This window comes from Brachyhypopomus gauderio, unplaced genomic scaffold, assembly GCF_052324685.1.
Source record: "Brachyhypopomus gauderio isolate BG-103 unplaced genomic scaffold, BGAUD_0.2 sc106, whole genome shotgun sequence".
Lineage (NCBI taxonomy): Eukaryota > Metazoa > Chordata > Actinopteri > Gymnotiformes > Hypopomidae > Brachyhypopomus > Brachyhypopomus gauderio.
This window is the reverse complement of record NW_027506927.1, coordinates 80710-86487: the sequence shown is the minus strand read 5'-3', so window position 1 is coordinate 86487 and position 5778 is coordinate 80710. Positions and strand designations below refer to the sequence as shown.

The following is a 5778-nucleotide window of genomic DNA, read 5'->3' as shown; positions in this document are numbered from 1 at the left end:
AGGAAGAGGCTCTAGATATGTAGAAGATGAGTATTCTTACTTCACAAATGGCACGTTGCCCTGGAAAAAGGACTAGAGTTATCATATCCAGTATATGTCATATCCAGTTATCAGACTCGCCACAATAATACAGCACAGGAATACTTCGAGGACGAAAATTAATACAACCCAAGGTGCCCGAGTGAATGGTGTTCACTAATGCATGTTATTGTTTTGCTTACATAATCTGATCTGAACAAGAAAGGGGCATTTTCTAAGAAGAAGTTAGTGATTCCTGGAAGAAAATACATGTTTGTTTTTTGGGTGTGAGTGTGTGCAGTTTACCATGTTCTGAACTAACTAGCTTTTCCTGAAAACATGTTGTGTAGTGAAAATAACAATTGGTTTTGTGTACAGATAAATATTGTTATATACCTAAAGTCCAGCCTTACATGTAGGAGGGCACCATAGAAAACTCAAGAGCTGAGACACAAATTGTCAGACTCAAGTTTGAACGATAAAGAAAGATAAAGATTATAATGCAATGATTCATAAACTGCACAAATCCTGCTTAGTGATCCTTATAAACGGTTAGTAATAGAGTCTGTGGTAGAACTAGTTTGAAGACAGGAGACTGTCAGTAGCAGGTAAGTGCCAATCTAATACTTGACATCACTTTGTATACTGATCACTCCAGTCTATGATTTCTTTCTTTTACTGCTGAGCTTAGCGCTAAATGAAATCACAAAATGTCTCCTCCACATAATCCGTTTATTCCACCCTGTCTTTTTCCCCATAAAAGTGCATAGACTAGCCCTTCTGCTCTGCTTTTTAAATTCATTCAGTTTTAATTCCTCAATTTAAATGCAGATGCTAAATTTACAGGAGGGAATCTACGGGGCAAGAAAAAAGCTACAAAAAATAAATAATGTTAATGTGAGACAATTTTCCACCACTGATTCCCTGAATTATTTATACAGTCATGTATTAATGTATCCTGAAAATGTAAAAAGAAATTAGAATTGGATGATTTCTCCATATGTAGAATGTGCCTTTAAAGCCTGGACACTGCCAAGGCAACCTCAAAGTCACTTATACAGTGATTTCATATTGAAGGATTTGTTTTCTCATCTTTGAAACTTGCCTTCTTGCAATGATTTGCCCCGTGAAAGCATTTTAAAATAAATTTTGGTGGGAAATAAAAAATTTTATTGAAATTTAAATTGTTTTTTCTATGTTCTTGATCACTTTAAACTTATACAGTTAAAGTTTACTCAGCACATCTTTGATAATGTTGATGCATTTCATCTCCAGATTGAATCTTGAAAATGACACGCACACTGCCTCAAGTATTCAGAGATTACTTGGACAAGCGTCGGATTAACCGGAACCGTCTGGTAACTAAAGATGGTCACTGCAATATTGAATATGGCCACGTGAAGTACAGCAGTCGTTTGGCCTATCTGCTGGACATATGGACCACCACCTTGGAGCTTCGTTGGACTATAGTTTTCAGCTTGTTCACAGCTGCCTTCCTTCTCAGCTGGTTCATATTTGGACTTATCTGGTACTGGATTGCACGCAATAATGGAGATCTGTGGTGGCAGGACCCCCCTCCACCTGACCACAAGACTTGTATAATGAATGTCTATGGCTTGACCACTGCTTTCCTCTACTCTGTAACAACACAGATGACAATTGGCTACACTGCAAGGTGTTTAACCGAATATTGCCCGGGTGCAAGTGTTGTCCTCGTCATCCAGACTCTCATTGGTACACTTGTAAAATGCTTTTGGTGTGGAGTGGTAATTGCCAAAATGGCTTCACCTAAGAAAAGAGCAAAGACCATCAACTTCAGTGAAACAGCTGTCATCAGCCCTAAAAATGGTGCCCTTTGTTTGCAGATACGAGTGGCCAATTTGCGCAAAACTCTGCTACTTGGGAGCCAGATTTATGGCAAGCTGTTTAGAACAACAGTCACACCTGAAGGCGAGACCATCATCATGGACCAGATCAGCATCGACTTCTTGGTGGATGCTGGGATGGACCACCTGTTCTTCATCTGTCCTTTGACCCTGTATCATGTGATTGACAGGAAGAGTCCATTCTTTGAGATGGCAGCCGACTCACTGCACCAGCAACGGTTTGAGCTGGTGGTGTTTCTGGATGGCACAGATGAGTCTACTAACTTCTCCTGTCAGGCCAGGACTTCCTACATCCCTCGAGAGATCATGTGGGGTTATGAGTTCTTCCCCATTATCTCCCGCAGTAAAGATGGCTCATACTCTGTAGACTTTTCAGATCTCACTCGACTGGTACCCACACCGACTCCACACTGTACCTCTTGCTTCACTAACGAGAGAGCTCACCATTATGATCCCAGAGGAGGCACTGCTAATCTGGGCTTTGAAGCCGGTAACAATAATTACCATGACAAAAATGGTCCCCAGAGTTTCCATCCATCAGTCTATAAAAGAAAATCCTAAAGTACAAAACATTTTAAAAGTGATGTGTACAAGTAAATGTTTCCTTAATAGCACTACAAATGAAACTTTCTTGTTCTTCAGTGAAACAAATATTTCTGCTAGTTTGTGTTCATATGCATTTATATAATATTATTGACAGGCTTTATTTGTGTATTGATTGTTATCTATTGATAGAGATGATCAACAGATGGATCAGCAATGTTCTAGTTTTGCTGCAATGGGTAACGGACAGGAACTAATTGCGGAGAATAAGTGATTATGTAATTTCATGTCACCATATATTATTTTTGATATGCAAATAAAATCGATTTTGCCAAGAAGTGCTCAGTGACATTTTTATGAAGATTTTAATGCACAACCTTTAAAATCTTATCTTCAAAACCCCAGGTGCAAGCTAAGGTTAAATACAAAAAAAATTTATAGAGAATTTCTAATCTGTTTTTAACCACTGCTTCTTTTTCTTTAGGTTAAGGTGAGATGTGCCACTCTCAGTGACTAGCAGGTAGAATACTGGGCTTGAATATCATACCCATCTTCACAAAAAAAAGAAAAAAACTAATGTAGGAGAATACAGTACTTTGTTCTACTAGTTAAAAGCAAACCAGACAGGACAACAAAAAAAAAAGTTTGATATAAATACTTTATTCACATAAGACATGAAGACATTTTACCTGAACTAAAATGTGTTTTTAATACACATTCTTCCTACTGCATGTCTGCTATGAATGCAGTTTGTGATCACAGTATCACATGACAGTAGATTACCATGCACAAATAATAAATCAAATAATTATCAACAATGGTCTTGGGTTACTCGGAACCTTTTTGAATAGATTGAGCTAGATTAGATTTTTTGCTGTTGCTTTTATGATAGGGGCACATGGGGCTGTGACCCTTAAGCTGGAGAAGTGGCTCCAAACAGATCCCAGGAATGACAACATTCTCAGTTCAAAAGAGTACTGAAGAGTACAGAACACTGCCGCACCCATTTTGTATCGAGTTGCACTACAGGGAAGAGGCTGAGGGTAAAAAGCAGGGACAGCCCTAATCTCCATATTTCTTCCGAAATCAGAGTTTACACTGGACACACTATTCTTAAACATAAATAAATTGTTATTTAATAAATTAATCAATTGTTAAGCATTATAGACAAAAAATATGAACTGCCTTGGAACAATACACCCAAAGTAACACAAAGAACATGAATCATATGGAACAATGAGCAAGCCTTTCACCAAGCATTTCAAATCAGGTTTTGTCACACATAGTTATATGCAGTACACCATGTGGTGAAATACTTGTAATACATCATGGAGGGCAGTTTAAAGTTATATAAGAGTCTAAGGTGAATATGCTGACTGACCTTAATCCTGGTTTTGATGTGGCAGGAGCATGACAAGTCTTGTGTGATGTGGACACCAAAGTAATGAAAGCTGTAAACCTGCTCCACTGGGGCACTCTTGATCCTGAAGGGGTGGTCGTTCCTCTGCTGCTTCTTGCCTAAGTCCTCTATCGACTCCCTTCTCTTGCTGACATTCAGGAGGTGTTTAGCCTCCTCCGGGTAGGCCTTCTCAGAGATCAGGCTCACCACAAAGTCATCAGCAGAGATCCACTGACACAGGGATGGGTTTAGTCTCGGGTCTTCTAACTTGATAGTGAGAGAGGAACTGGACAGGAACATAGTTTTAAAATGCTGAGTTTAAAAACTCAGTCAACAAACAGCATTTTAACATAATTACCCTTAGTGTACCCATGAGTCAAGGCCGTGTGCAATATGTGTAATAGCATCATCTGTAGATTGATTCAGGAGTATGCAAACCATACTCGATCCAGATTGTCAGGTAGGAAAGAGGTCTCTGACCAGCCTTTCAAAATACTTCATCACAACTGAGGTCAGGGCAACTGAGACAGGAGGGCTGGTTTTCCTTGGGACAGAATCAGTGCTGTACTGAGAAGCATATGGGAATTACAAACTGTAACAGATTGAAAATGTCCATGCAGACCAGTGCTAGTTGGTCAGCACAGACTCAGAGGATCCTACCTGAGATGCTGACTTGTCCTGCTGCCTTCCTGGTGTTCTCTCTCCTTCCTCACTTCACCCACTGTTTTCACTAGCTCCACATGCATACTGCATCTTCACCACTATGCACACACAGTAGGATGCAGGCTTGTACTCATCTATGTTCACAGAAGCAACCAGGTGATGTGTTGATTTAAATGAGGATCTTACACACTTGAGGTTGGCACTGTTTAAAGTACCCTGGCACAGTGATTGCAATGTCCCAGTGATGACTCTCATGTAGTTCACATAAGTCTGTGTCCGCCTGATATGGAATATAAATACCACATTGACCAAAGTAAATTTTGAGGAAGGAAGGGTGGTATTCAGGAACACCAGGTTGAGTGTGCAGGAGCGAGTGAGAAGATCAACGCTCGTTTTGTCACACCAGCTGTTGTTGACCATCAGTCTCACACCACTTCCCCTTCCCCATTCCAGTTCTGTTAATGCAGTACACTAAGAAAGACTCGGCTGGATGGTGTTGTCCAGTACCATTGGGTTCAGCCTGTCTTCATGAAGCATAGGAGGTTTCAGTCCTGAATGTCTCTCTGGAACTTAACACTTGTCCTGAGGTCTTCCAATTTGTTCTCCAGAGACTGGACATTGGCTAGCAGGACAATAGAAGGGGGAGTGCAGTGAGTCTGAGCCCTCATTCTATTCCTGGCACTGGCTCATTACCCAAGGGGCTGCTGCTTTGAATCATGTCTTTGATATTCTGCAGGATCTCGTCCAGCACAGATCCATTGTTAAAAAACGACGAGGGGTGAATAGATTGCAGACCAATAGAAATAGGACAAGCTGATAAGACCAGTATTACAAAAGGAAAGGAACGCTAAAAAATTAACAAGAAAAGATGGTTTGGTCAGAGCAGTCATGATGGCAGCCAAGCTCACTGCTGACATCTATGTAGGTAAGTGATCTACCTAGCACTCTGTGGTAGAACCACTGATTAATGTTCTACACACACAACAGTATGCAGTATTTCAGGACGTTGCTGCTTTCATGTAGTGGGTCCTGAATGTATGGGTGCTGTCCACTTCTAGTGCTGAAGTTTGATATTAGCTACCAGCAGTTACCTTGCTGACTATGGCATGGTGCTGAAAATGAATAATATATATTTAAACTAATAAACTCTCAATAGGTCTGGGTTGATCTTGAAATATCATTGGCAGTATTCCTACATGTCTTGTGTGTAGTTTAGATTCAATATATTTAAAGACATACAACACTCTTTTATTATAAAATATTTAATAC

At 40.0% G+C, this 5778-nt stretch overlaps 1 pseudogene across 1 annotated transcript; it reads left to right on the top strand.

Moving 5' to 3' along the window:
• Positions 1–445: 445 nt before the first annotated feature.
• Positions 446–2779, top strand: LOC143497331 (ATP-sensitive inward rectifier potassium channel 1 pseudogene; annotated as a pseudogene). Its single transcript, XR_013125840.1, has 2 exons — positions 446–626; positions 1294–2779. The product of XR_013125840.1 is annotated as an ATP-sensitive inward rectifier potassium channel 1 pseudogene (transcript).
• Positions 2780–5778: the final 2999 nt, after the last annotated feature.